We start from the raw sequence: 15532 nt of genomic DNA, 5'->3' as shown, positions 1-15532 counted from the left end.
TCAACCAATAGGTTAATTGCAAGAAAAAAACTAAATAGGCGGAAGCACTTAAAAAGAGATTGAACATGTGGGAGGGAGTAGAGAGAACAAATTCTGTGCTCTTTCTTTGCCTAAGAGCAAGTGCAACAATCTCCTAGTAGGGAGCTCTTGTTGGCGTGCTCTCAAGCATGGGACCCACTTAGGAGCTTCCTATTAGGAGAAGTATTCCAACAAACCCCCAATTATGAGCTTAAATATTATTTAAAAAATTCATTCATCTACCCCTGACATTTTATAAATATATTTTAAAACAATAAATCTAATAAAAAAATAATTTTTAGTGGTCCCCCACCCCTTAGGAGCTCCCAAGTGCTCCACAAATTTGTGGAGCCCTTAGAGCAAGTGCATCAAGCTCCCAGTTGAGAGTCCTAGTCAGCAAGCTCTTAAGAGGTCTCAAGCATTTTAGAATAAAAAATTAAAAAATTAAACCTTGGGAGGCACTCCTTTTATGGAGCTCCAACAAGCTCCTAGTTAGGAGCTCCAACAATATCAAAAAAAACCCTCTTCTATTTTAATATTTTACCCATTACTTTTAATTATATTTAAACCTCTTGTATTTTATTTCTAACCGTTGGATACGGCCTTCGAGGGAGCGTACACGGTCTTCGAGGCAACCCACGGTCTTTGAGGGAGCGCACACGGTCTTCGAGGTAACCCGCGGCTTTCGAGGGAACGCATACGGTCTTCGAGGTAACCCGCGGTCTTCGAGGTTGGGCACGAAGTTTGAGGTATCGCAAACTTTGATCGTCAACCGACTGATTCCTATAAAATTCGATGGCTTCTCTCCTCAACCCATAATCTCCCAGAATAAAATGTCTAGCTCATCTAGCTCTAGCGATGATGAAATGATGAAGACGTTCTTTCTTATGGGAGCTGCTGTCGTTGAGGAAGAAGAACAAGAGAAATGTTCAACTTCAGTTCAACACAAACGACGTATCGTGCTCCATCGAAACCGACTGGAAGGCCACAATCGGTTGTTCCAAGATTATTTTGCTGACGCACTAACCTATCCTCTTTATTATTTTCGTCAAAGATTCAGAATGACGCGTTCGTTATTCCTTCGAATCCACGACGCAGTCGTCGAACATGACAAGTACTTCGTCCAAAAGAGGAATGGTGCTGGATAGTTAGGATTATCTAGTCTTCAAAAGATTACTGCAGCTATGCGGATGCTCGCATATGGAGCATCCGCTGACTCCGTTGACGACTACGTTCGGATCGGTAAAAGTACGTCGCTTGCGAGCGTGAAGAGGTTCGTTCGATCGATTATCAACATCTCTGGAGAGGAATACCTTCGTTCACCGACTAATGAAGACGTTGCACGCCTGCTCGAGGAAGGCTCACAACGAGGTTTTCCTGGTATGCTTGGGAGCATCGACTGCATACACTGGACATGGAAGAACTGTCCAACTGCCTGGCAAGGTATGTATACTGGATATTTTTTATGAACCTACAATTATTTTGGAGGTCGTAGCTAGCAAAGATCTTTGGATATGGCATTATGCCTTCTTTGGACTGCCGGGGTCTCACAATGACCTTAATGTTCTACATCGTTCACCGGTTTTCGCACAACTTGCAGAGGGAAGAGCTTCACCGTGCAACTATACTGTCAATGGCCACGAGTATAATATGGGATACTATCTTGCCGACGGGATTTACCCAGAGTGGTCCACATTTGTGGAGACTATTCCAGCAACTCGAGGAAACAAGCATAAGTACTTTGCTCAACAACAAGAAAGCACAAGAAAAGATGTTGAGCGAGCTTTTGACGTGTTGCAAGCTCGATTTGCGATTGTTCGTGGACCAGGATGTTTCTGGCAACCTTGTGTGCTGAAAAATATCATGACAGCTTGTATCATAATGCATAACATGATCGTTGAAGATGAATGTGATTGTCAATTGGACAACAACTTCGACTTTACTGATTCGGTACCAGTCGTTGAACCTTCTCATGTGCAGACAGTGCCTCTAACTGAGTTCATCCAAAATCATCATCGGATTAGGAACACGCAAACACACAAATCACTAAAAATGATTTGATCGAGCATCTGTGGCAGCTTAAGGGATCCATCGCCGAGGATTAAGTTTCTTTATGTCTAATGTAATTTCAGAAAAGGAGTTCAAGTTGTTGTACTACGCCAATTTTATTTTCAATAAAGTAGTTGTTTTCATTCAATGCCAAAATTTTCAACTTCAAGTACAATCATAAATCTAATACAAGATAATATTTGATAATTAGGAAGAACTAATGAGGATGTGATGCGAGTATAATATATGATAATTAGGAAGAACCCTTGGACATCCACCTCTCCAATATCTCTGCCTGACGCATTTTAAAGTATTGTCGTTGAACTAAATTGAGTGTTGAGAGATCCATCTTCATGATATCGTCATCTTGTTTCTTCTGTTTTAGCTCTATTTTTTGATTGGTGGTTTGTTTCATCTACGCGAAAGCCTCTCCCATGATGGACGTAGCGGATCCAGAGTTTTCCACATTTTGTTTCCTCTTGAGCTTTGCTGCTTTCCTCCCTTCAGGCCTTACTAACACATCATCCGAGTCGGTGTTCAACTCGATGGAGGTCGCTGGCATGGAATTGTTTGGTGAGGAATCAGAGTTTGTGGTTCTTCTCGGTTGTGATCGAATCTTATTGTAAGTTTTCATTTGTTGGATTCACTTTTGATGATGACGCAACTCAACCCAGCAATGGTCAAACACGAATGGCTTACCATAAAGAGATTTGTATAATTCTTTTACTTTTGCAGTCTACACAAAAGTTAAATTTAGAATAATATAACATAAGTTAAATATTTACATAAAAACATATAAGTTAAATATTTACTTGGTCAATAATTCCCGTACCAGATCTTTGTCTTCCTTCAATCTGAGCAACGCACCCGCAGAACTTGTTGACAGACAGTTGAATCGTTGACCAACGGTGCATCATTTGGTTTGGTGTGCGGTTCGTTGGATCGGTGAAGTATTGGATAAAGTAATCGTTAGCTCTGTGCCAAAACTTATCTTTGTGTTGCCCTGTACCTTGGATGGCGTCTTGGCTCGTGTTCAGCCAAGCAGACACAAGAAGCTTATTCTCGTGGACAGTCTAATTTTCGGACCTCGTGTAAGCCTTCTTTTTCTTTGTGGTCGGTGTTTCTTGGGATGACACTTATTATGTTGCTGATGCAAGAACTCGATAGGGTTACCTTCTTCTACGAAGGTCGATCCTTCACCGGTAAGGAGTTGCGAATAATAGTTTTGTGAGGGATCCATGAGATTTGTAATTTGATAGGGAAATATAGAGTTTTTTTATGAGAGAGTTGTGTGGAATGATTTGTGTATTGAAGTGAAACGAATTTATAGATGATTTTTGAGAGTTGTGTGGAATGATTTGTGTATTGAAGTGAAACGAATTTATAGATGATTTTTTACAATAGTAAATTTTTCAACGGCATGATTTTTCAACGGCTGCATTTTCACAACGTCAAATTTTCCAACAGCATGATTTTTCAACGGCTGCATTTTCACAACGTTCGATTATCAACTCAAAATTTCACAACTCAAAATTTCACAACTCAAATTTTTCACCTCAAACAACGCACCCAATTAAAAAAAATCAAAAACTCAATCTTCTCCCTTCGACAGACCCAACCCCAAATCTTCAACAGACCCAACCCCAAATCCTCTCCCTTCGACAGACCCAACCCTAAATCCTCTCCCTTCGCCACCATCATCTCCGACCCGACCCGAACGCCGTCATCATCTCTGGCGTCGGCATGCGGAGGTGCAATCGGAGGCACCCAATCATCCATCATCTTCGAATCGAACGCCACCCATTAGTCTCCGATCCCACCCCGAACGCCACCCCTCATCTCCGCGAACGCTAGCATCTGAGCGAACGCCCTCATCTTCGGACCTGATTTTTGAGGGGGGTTTTTGTAAATCCTCTCCCAGTTGGGAGCTCCTAAGCGCTCCACAAATTTGTGGAGCGCTTGGGAGCTCCGAAGATCTCCACCGCCACGTCAGAGCTTGGGAGCTTGCTGGGAGCGGTTCGGAGGCTGCTGGAGGGGGTGAAGCAAGAGACCTTGGCCACGTAGGAGCTGAGAGTGGGCTTGGGAGCTTGCTGCTCATTCTCTTAGGAGCTTCATGGTGGACCCCACCGCCAACTAGGACTTAGGAGCCTCCTTGGGAGCTTGTTAGAGTATGTTGGGAGCTTTTCCTTACCACATCACCCTTAGAAGCCTCCTTGGAAGGCTGCTGCACTTGCTCTAAAGGGGAACCCGGTCCCCTCTATCTCAAATGGGGTCAGTAATGGGCCACTATGCTGGCACGCTATTCTTCACACCTTCGGAAGGAGGGGGAGGAAAGCTATGGCAAAGAATAAGAAACCTCTCCATTTTTACCCCAAAACTCGGGAGACTTTGATATTCTCTTTTGCAAAGCTCCTCTTAAAAAAGGAGAAGACAATATATGAATATATGCTTGTTATCATAATCTCTACTTATCATGTGTTTTTGCTCAGGGGGGAGACAAGGCGAAGAATTTGCTCGGCAGATTTTCAAAGCGGATTTTGCCCATTATTCTGACCATATTAGCAATTGACGAGCCCTATGGGAGAGAGCTATTTTGCTGGTTCTTTGAGGTTGCTGAGAAACCTAAATCCAAGCCTCTTGTTCTCTGGTTAAAGGTATGCCTAGGGGTGTCCAAAAAGCCCGGAGCCCGGGCCCGGCCCGGTGTCCGGCCCGGGCCCGGAAACCCGGGCAAAACCCGGGTCCGGGCCCAGGCCCGGGTCGCCGTTGGCTAGCCATGTCCGGGCCCGGCCCGGGCCCGGAACAGTGCCATTTTTTAATTTTTTTTGTTTTTTTTTATTTTTTTTATTTTCTTATATATAAAATATATGTATATGTGTATATATATTGTGTATATAATATATATATATATATATATATAATATTATATATATACCCTATATATATATATATATATATAATTATTATAAGATATATATATATATATTAGTTGTTAATATAATAAAATAAAGAATAATATATATATTATATAAAATATATATATCATATTGTGTATTAATTATATATATATATAATATATATATATAATATATATATATAGTATTAATATAATATATTGGTATATTATATAAATATAATATAATATATACTATATATATATATATATATATATTAGTAATAGTATATATATATATATATATATATTATATATACAATATATCGATATATATATATACCTCTCCTTAGTATATAATTATATATAAGTCATACCCTCTCCTTATATAAAGTATTATATATGTAATAAATATGCTCTGTTATATAGTAGTAATATATATAAGTATACAATATATATATAGTATATTATATATATATATATACTTATATATATATATATATATATTATTACTATAATATATATATACTACTATTACTATATATATATATTATATATATAAATATATATATATATATATCTCTCTCTTAGTATATATTTATATATAGTATACTCTCTCTTATATAAGTTATATATGTACTAAATATGCCTCTGTTAATATATGTATAAGTATATAGTAAGGTATACAATGTATACTCTCTCTTATAATGCTATAATATATGTGATATAATATTATATATATATAATATAATTATACTATACTATATATATATATTAAGTAATAATATATATAATTAAATATTATTTATATATATATAATATACTAGATATATAATATATAATATATACTATATATATCATATATATATATATATATATATATACCTCTCTCTCTTCTTAGTATATAAGTATATATAGATTCTCTTAATTTATAAATATATTTTGTATAATATAATCAGTATAACATAGTATTATAAAACAGTATCAAAAATATAAAGTCATAATACTCAACAATATATTATATAATAAATAAATTTATGTTATAAAAAGTAATATCAGATAATACAGTGTATACTCTCTTATATAAATATATTCAGTATTCTCTCTTATTTATTTATTATCTCTTATATATTATAATGATAATTATATTTATATATATACTATATATAATTTAATATATATTATTATATATAAATATTTATACTTATATACTAATATTACTATATATATATCAGTATATATATTACTATAATATAAATATATATAACGTTATATATATAGTAGAAGAAGAGAGAGAGAGAAGAGAGAGGAGAAGAGAAATGGGTATACTTGGTACCAAGCACAAATTTTTATGCTTGGTAGTGATGTGTCACATTCCTCCCATCCACTCACTACCCATTGTGAATGTGGTCCCATATTTTGAATGCAGTGGAGGGGTGAGTGACACTCACTACCAAACGCATAATTTTTATGCTTGGTTACCAAGCATACCCATACTGCTCATATATAAATAATATAAGTATAATGTATAAGTATACTCTCTCTTATATATGTATAATATATGTATAAGTATATATAAGTATACTCTCTCTTATATATGTATAATATATGTGTGTATATATAAGTTTATATGTGTGTGTGTTTTTATGTATAATACAATTTGTTTATGTAATTACTATAAGTATTTACAATTTGTTTATGTATAATATATGTATATGTGTGTCAGTGTGTGTGTGTATATATATACATATACATATATTGAATGACATGAATACTTTGGGCTACTTAGTATATAAGTATATATAAATATAAGTATATTCTCTCTTATATATGTTTATATCTCTTATATAATTATATATATGTATAAGTATGCTCTCTCTTATATATGTGTACAGTGTATACTCTCTCTTATATATATATTTATATTCTCTCTCTCTTAGTATATAAGTATACTTATATATACACATATATAAACATAAACTTATATGTACATATATAAGTATATTTATATAATAGTATAAATACATATAAGAGTATAAATATATATTTATATATCTATACATATATATAAACATAAACTTATATGTACATATAATATAATTATATTTATATAAGAGTATAAATATATATATACTATTATATAAATATAATTTTTATGTTTTATTGTTTTTTAAAATTTTTAAAAAAATAAAAAAATAAAAAAACATAAAAATCCGGGCCGGCCCGGTGTCCGGCCCGGTCGGGCCCGAGCCCGGGCCCGGGCCCGGGCTTGGGTTTTGCCCGGCCCGGGCCCTTTAATACTTTGAAGTTTGGTTAACGTTTTGAAGCCCCCCACCCCCTCCTACCAAAACAACCAAAAGAAGAAAAATACAAAAAAAATAGAGAAAACAACTTAATATTTTTGGTTACATTTAATACTTTGAAGTTTGGTTAACGTTTTGAAGCCCCCCACCCCCTCCTACCAAAACAACCAAAAGAAGAAAAATACAAAAAAAATAGAGAAAACAACTTAATATTTTTTAAGATATTCAATGTGCGAGAGTGGGCAACATATCATTAATACTTATTGCTGTTTGCGGTGAAAGTTGCTGTTTTTATTGCTATCGAATCTATTACAACTTTAATCGTTACAATAAACTCGAATAAAATAAAAAGTTGATCATTTTATAAGATCTCCTTACACAATGAAAATAAAAAGTTTATAACTTTATCAAACAAACGCAGAGATCGTTTATCGGTCTTCTGCTTGCGTGGGATCTTTGCCTGTGCCGGGGTTTATCCGTGGACCACCGTCGATCAGATCTGATTGCTGAAAAATTAGGCAGAGCTTCGTCTATCTGCGAAGAGATCGAGAAGCAGAAGCGCCTATCTCGACAACATCGAGATAATTGCTCTTCTTAGAATTATCACAACGGGATAATCCTAAAGAACGGATCCGGGAAACTGTAGATCTGACGAATCTCTCTCTTTTACGTTGAAGAACTCGATCCGATCTCTCCTCCTCCTCTCTGAAATTCGTCCACCTTCAGTCTTCAATCCGGCAGGGCTTCGCCTAATCTCCAAAATTCCAGCTCCGAAAAAATGAGGACCCGGGGCTGTATTTATAGGCTCCAGGGGGTTTCGGGTGGTTAAAACCACTTAAAATGCCACTTCTGCGTTGGAGACACCCCAGGGTGTCTCAACCTGGGCCAAGACACCTCGGGTGCCCCAGTTCAGCCTGAGACGCTCCGTTATGCCTGTTCGTCCGTTTCCACCGTAACTTCTTCATCCGAACTCGGATTTGAGTGATTCCAAGTGCGTTGGAAAGCTGACGAGGAGTTCTACAAGTTCTAATGATTAAATCATCCGCGGGATAAATGAGACACGAAGGGTATTTTACCGTTTGTGAACGATACGAGGTTCCCGATCGGTTCATATCTTCACCATTCCGAAGTTCCGTTGTTTCACATAGTTCATCAGTTTACTTCAAGCGTTCGCCGACATCAATCAAGCTTCTGTGAACCAGATGGTGACGTTCATCATTATTTCTTAACACTGAGCTGTTCGTGGAGACCTATAGGTAATTTTCGATACCTACAGATACCCCCTCCAAAGCGTTCCAGACTCGTTTTTTTTATAGAAGAGGCTGGAATACTTTGGATGTGATTGGTCCAGCCTTCAGTCGGTATAAAGGACCTATAGTTAGCTTCGATTCTTGACTCCTTCGATTTTCAGTCTACTCGATGCTTTGATGAATAGCTGAAATCCTTCCGGCGCTGCGCTTATCGTCTGGCCGTCGTCGAAGTCTCAAATCTACAACTGATGAGTTGAGTTTGGCTCGTGTCATTGAGTTGACTTTTTGATCGCAACGCGTTGACTGGCGTTGACCTAGGGTTACGCATTGACCGGTGTTGACCTTAGGGTTTCGAACGTCGTACGTTGACTTTTGGTCGCAACGCGTTGACTGGCGTTGACCTAGGGTTACGCATTGACCGGTGTTGACCTTAGGGTTTCGAACGTCGTACGTTGACTTTTGGTCGCAACGCGTTGACTGGCGTTGACCTAGGGTTACGCGTTGACCGGTGTTAACCTTAGGGTTTCGAACCTCGTACGTTGATACAGTTTATACTCATACGTTTTCTGGAGTATACACAGTTTAATCTCTTAAGGTATTGGAGCATGGCGGTCCTAAATGTTAGGGCTACAGGACCAACTGTTAAAGCTGATTCATCTGTAGGTGTGGATCTTATCCTGAATTTGTTGGATGCTCAAGTCACGAGACCAACTAGTGGAGCTGGTGCGTCAATGACTCGCATTTATAAAATTTTTGGCAAATTCTCAGCCATCAACGGGTTTGATGAGCCTTTACCGACTACCGTTTGAGTCGGGCTAGCATGCAGATTGTTTAAATCCGTTCCGCATGTGACGTTGTGCTAAAGGAATGAACTCCCTTAGACTTGATGCTACGACTTTGAATACGTAGACTTCGCCATTGTTACGGGAATAGGCTACCCGACAACGCGTGTTAGGCGCTGACTTATCCTTACTTAGGATTCAGGATAAAAGTCCCCAGACTCGGATTCTGGTGTCTTCTTCAATCGGTAAAAGACTAAACCGGCAACGCGTGTTAGGCGTTGGCTTATCCCTGCTTAGGCTTCGGGATAAAATTCCCCATGCGTGTGAGGCACGGATTTTGGGAGTTGAAAAAGGTGGTGTCTTCTCTTGGGGCAAAGACGAACCCAAAATGGGAGAGGAAGAATTTTATATTCTATCTCCCGACACTGAGGAAGAAGAATTTTATATTCTATCTTCAGCTGGAAAGGAGACTCGAGGTGAGATCTCCACCCCCAGAATCCGGAAAGGTGAAACTAAGAGTGGGATCTCCACTCTGAGAATCGAAAAGATTCAGATAACCCTAACTGTCGGTCATCACCAGTCAGTGAATTTGATGAATTTCTCGTTTATGAGATATCTCCACTCGGTTGGTCATCACCAGTCAGTCAGATATCTCCACTCGATTGGTCATCACCAGTCAGTCGACCGATCCACAACAAAAAGGATTACCTAGACAACACAATCGGTCGACTGATCGCTTAGGTTCGGTCGACCGATTGCACTGTTATGGGTTTTCTAGGTTCTGTGTTTTATAATTTCTCTTAAAAATATATTCTCATTAGCATGTAAAGCAAAACAAGATTTAAACTTTAGTAATTACTCAACAAGGGTTAACCTAAACATGATTACATCTCTTGAAACTAAACAATTAGGGTTTAACATCCAAATTAACAAAATTCTTAATTAATTAATAAACTAGTGTTTTAAACCACATTAACACATAAATTAACAATTAAATACGGCTCTAATGATCATGATCATCTATTTCTATAAATTACAGATTAGTTTTACTGATCTCTTCATGGGTTTAAGATTTTATATCACAAATCTAGGTTTTGAAAACATCAGATTAAGCTTTAGGCATTAGGTTAATCAATTAATTCACTAAAAACATGATTTTTAACTAAGGGAAAGGTTTGGAGGAAGATGATCTTGCCTCAAACGTCGTGTTGAACTCCTAAACACGTGCGTGCAAGATCCTTCTTCACCAAGATCGCGAATCCCGCCCTCCTCTCGATAAACGCCTCAAAAACTCTCCCAAAAATCACAATTTAGGGTTAGGGTTTTGAGAGGAGAGATGGCTGCTGATAAATCACGTGAAAAGATGAAGGAAAGAGGTTTAAAATGAATATATATACTTATGTATATAACTGAGCCTGAATCAAAACAAAACCTACCCGAACACCTGCACGAACTCTGGAGCTATGGAAGCCCTTCGGTTGACCCGCCACAACCGATCGGGTATCCTCGGTCGACCGATCGGCCTAGGCAAGTCGACCGACCAGAACGCAGATTGTGACTGCATGGTTTTGTGCATGTTTACACTCGTTTATTCACATATATACACTGAATCGATCTCAAATCGATTCCTAGCATACCCAACCATTAATAAATGATATTTATCACGACATAACTAATTTATTATTTATCATAATATATCCATAATTATGGGGTTTTACATTCACCCCCCCCTAAAAGGATTTTGTCCTCGAAATTCCGCAATCGTATCGTAGAGATTAATAATATGAGAAAAGCATGTTGAGGGGATAATCCAAACAAGAAAACCCTCACATACATATCTCATATCATTAATCTACAGATATGAAACACAAGCAATATTTACATTTAACACTCTGAAATACAAATACTCACACTTAATCCCTAGCTAAACGGAACTAGTACGTCGGGCAAAAAATCCAAACAAGGAACCACCATGTATATACCATGTGTTCTGAATGATTAGGAGCTAAGTGTTAATACTCACATTCCAACGTTAAATATAAATATGACTATATAAATAATCATAAACACGAGCAATTTATAACTAATATTTTACATGTTCCAACAAGTGCGGGTAGTCGCGACGCATATCCTCTTCACGCTTACAAGAAGCCTCCTCAGCTCCTTTCCGGTTCCATTACACTTTTAATAAAGGAATCACCTTATTTCTAAGTCTCTTGTCCTCTCTAGCAAGAATACGAACTGAAGTCTCAATTGTGGTCAAATCATCATAAATCTCAATCTCTGGTGCGTCCAACACTCGCTGCTGCTCCTCGTCACGTAAATGCTTCTTGAGCATCAAAACATAGAAAACATCATGTATATTCGACATCGATGTTGGATGATCTAGCCGCTACAAAACGGCTCCAATATGTTCCAAAATCCGGAATGGACCAATATATCTCAGGGCAAGCTTTCTTCGTCTGCTAAATCACTGAACTTCTTTCATCGGCGATACTTTTAATAAAACATAGTCCCTAACCTAGAACTCTAGCGGTTATTGCCTCTAATCTGCATAGCTCTTCTGTTGACTCTGTACTGTAAGAATACACTCGCGAATTAGTGCTACCTTCTCTATAGTCTGTCTTACGAGCTCCGGCCCAAGTGACAAGTTGTCCTCCGGTTCTGCCCAACAAATCAGGGATCTACAAGGCCTCTCGTATAACACATCATATGGTATCATACCTATAGTCGCTTGATAATTGTTGTTATAAGAAAACTTAATCAAAGGGATGTGATCCTCCCAACTAACCTAGAAATCGATAATACATATCCGTAACATGTTCTCCAACACTTGGTTGACTCTTTCTATTTGTCCATCTGTCTGCGGGTGAAAAAACGTTGTTGTACGATTGCTGGCTGCCTAAAGAATTTTTGAAGCTCTTCTAAAAATACGAAGTGAAGACTGAGCCTCAATCTGATACAATCATCTCTAGAACTCTATGTAGTCTCACGATCTCTTAGATAAAAATTCTTACATAAGTCTCTGTTATGTATGTCGTCTTAACTGGCAAGAAGTGCACAACTTCGTTAATCGGTCTATAATCACCTAAATTGAATCATTCCCTTTATTAGATCTCGATAAGCCTACAATAAAATTCATGGAAATATCTTCCCACTTTTACTCAAGAATGGGTAAAGGCTGTAGGGTTTCCGTGGGTCTCTAATGTTCTGCCTTCACTTGCGGGCAGGTAAAGCACTTCGATACATATTCCCCGATATCCCTACGCATGCCGTTCCACCAAAAATATCTCTTCAGGTCCTTGTACATTTTGGTTGTACCTGGATGCACTGTGTACCTGGTGCAATGCGCCTCATCAAATATGCCCTTCTTTAGCTGTGTATTATTAGGCATCACTAATCGGCCTTTCATTCGAAGACCTTCATCTGCTCTAATGGTCCAATCAGCCTTGGGCTCTTCGAAAATCTCCTCCTTTTGGGTTTGAATCCAAGAGCCCTCCAGCTGAGCTCTGACTACTCTATCAGTCCAAGATGGTTGCACGACTAAAGTTCCCAAAAATGGGCTGCTCCTGCCTATCTCTGGCATGAAATCGAACTGGCTAAGGGTATGAAGATCTCAATATAATAAACATCTCAAACCTAAAATCTGATGATGATGTTTTCTACTCAATGAGTCTGCTACAACGTTCACCTTCTCCGGATGATACTGAATCGCGAACTCATAATTCTTAATGAACTCGACCCATCACCGCTGTCTCTGGTTAAGTTCCTTCAGTGAGAAGAGATACTTCAGACTCTGGTGATCCGTGAACAACCAAACTGTACTCCATAAAGGTAATGTCTCCACGTCTTCAGTACGAAGATTATTGCTGCTAACTCCAAATCATGTCTGAGATACTTTTGTTCATGAGTCTTCAACTGCCGTGAAATGTAAGTTACTACTCTCTGGGTCTGCATCAAAACACCTCCTAGACCCAATAATGATGCATCCGTGTAGATGACAAAGGTCTTATCACTGCTCGGGATAATCAACACTGGCGCTGTAGTCAACTTAGCCTTCAGAGTCTCAAAGGCTTTCTGACACTCTAGCTCCCAAACAAACTATACACCCATCTTCGTAAGGCATGTCAGTGGCGTAGCGATATTCGAGAAGTCTTGAATAAACTTCCTGTAATAGCCAGCTAGACCCAAAAAGCTACGAATCTCTGTAACGGTCTTTGGCATCTCCCAATCAAGTATTATCTCAACCTTTGCTGGATCCACTACAATGCCCTCCTTACTGATGATGTGGCCCAAAAATCTAACCTCGGATAGCCAAAACTCACACTTGCTAAACTTAGCGTAAGTACAACTGGTTCTCCTGCAAAGTGCGTAATGCCAATCAAAGATGTTGCTCGTGTTCTACCTCTGATCTCGAATAGATAAGGATGTCATCGATGAATACGATCACGAACTGATCCAAATATAGACGGAAAGATTGGTTCATCAAAATCATAAAAACTGTGAGTGCATTGGTCAGCCCAAATGGCATGACAAGAAATTAGAAGGACCCATATCGAGTCAAAAAGGCAGTTTTGAAAATATCCATCTCCCGAACCCGTAACTGATGATAGTCAGAATGAAGATCAATCTTTGAGAAATACTATACTCCCTACAACTGATTGAATAAGTCATTAATCCTTGATAGTGGATACATGTTCCGGATGGTGACCTTATTCAACTCACGATAATCTATACATAAGTGCATACTACCGTCCTTCTTCTTCACGAAGAGGACCGGTGCTCTCCATGGAGAATAACTCTGGCGAATAAAACCCTGAGATAAAAGCTTATCTAACTGAGTCTGTAGCTCCCTCATCTTAGTAGGTGTCATACGATAGGGTGCTCGGGACATCGGTGTTGTTCCTAGCTGCAACTCGATGCAGAACTCAACCTCTCTTATAACAGGTAACCCAGATATGTTCTGAAAGACATCCTGATACTCTGAGATGACTTTAGTCTCACACAAATCAGCACTCGGATCCCACAACATTACCTCCTCGATGTACGTCAGGAATGACTTCGCAAACTGGTTGCCCTGTGAAGTTGCTACAATCAACTTGGTCCCATCGGACACTCGAAAACTGATTGTTTTAGCAAAACATTCGATACTAATGTGGTAGGACGATAACCAATCCATACAAAGAATGACATTAAACTCGAACATACGCAAAACGATCAGATCGATGATAAACTCAAACTCATCTAAACCGATGACATATCTCCTACAGATACTCTCTAATAGGGACACCTCGCCTAAAGGAGTAGAGACTGATAATGGTACATCTAGGGGATGTGCAACTAGCTAAAGTCTATCCATTAAGATATAAGAAATAAAAGAATCTGAAGCTCCTAAATCGAATAAGATCCGAGTTGGGAGTTCACGGGGAACGTACCTTCCAATATGGCTCCACTCACATCATGATCACGTAGTATGACTGCATAAACCCTATTGGTGGCTGAAGACCATTGTACTGAAGACGGTGGAACATATGGGACTATCTATCCCTGAGATATCTCCTGGATGGCGTGGACCTGTCATGCTGGCCCCTCAATCCTCAGAACGGTTGGCGACGCCTCAATCCTCTGCTGATGGCCATACCGGCGGCCCTGCGGTTGCTGATCATGGTCTACGAATCTGGCTCGCTGCTCGGCCAATGTCCAGCGGCCCTGGGTTAGCGAGCCTAAGGCCTCTGCCCTGCTGACCTGCCTACTCGGTACCGCTAACGGATAATCCTTTGCTCAATGTTTCGATCTTGTTTGTAGTTATAACAAAAGCAGCCCTGATCTTGCGCTGCTGGCGACGCGCTACTTGAATCTTGTTGTGACCCTTCTTATAATGGTCGCTTACTCAGCTGGTGTTTGCAAATACCTTGCCCCGGCTGCTTGAGGTCCTTCGGTGCCTACAAAAGATCTCTTTTAGCGCTTGCGCTTTTTGCACCGCATGTTGTCCTGCTTCAGAGGTTCCTTCCTTATTCTTCTGAAAGATTGTAGTCGCTGTCTCCTGCGAAATAGCGGCGTCAGCTACCTCTTGTACTGAACGAAATCATCTAGAAATAAGGTAGCGGCGAAGGCTTGGACGAAGCCCCGTCAAAAACATCTGAGCTTGATGCTCTTCTGTCTGCTACATGCCCGTGAATTAAAGCAAGCTCATGAATCTGCCCTCGTAGTCAGCTACGGACATGTCCCCCTACTTCAATC

The sequence above is a fragment of the Asparagus officinalis genome, chromosome 5 (genome assembly GCF_001876935.1).
Source record: "Asparagus officinalis chromosome 5, Aspof.V1, whole genome shotgun sequence".
Taxonomy (NCBI): domain Eukaryota; kingdom Viridiplantae; phylum Streptophyta; class Magnoliopsida; order Asparagales; family Asparagaceae; genus Asparagus; species Asparagus officinalis.
This window is presented reverse-complemented; position numbering follows the sequence as displayed.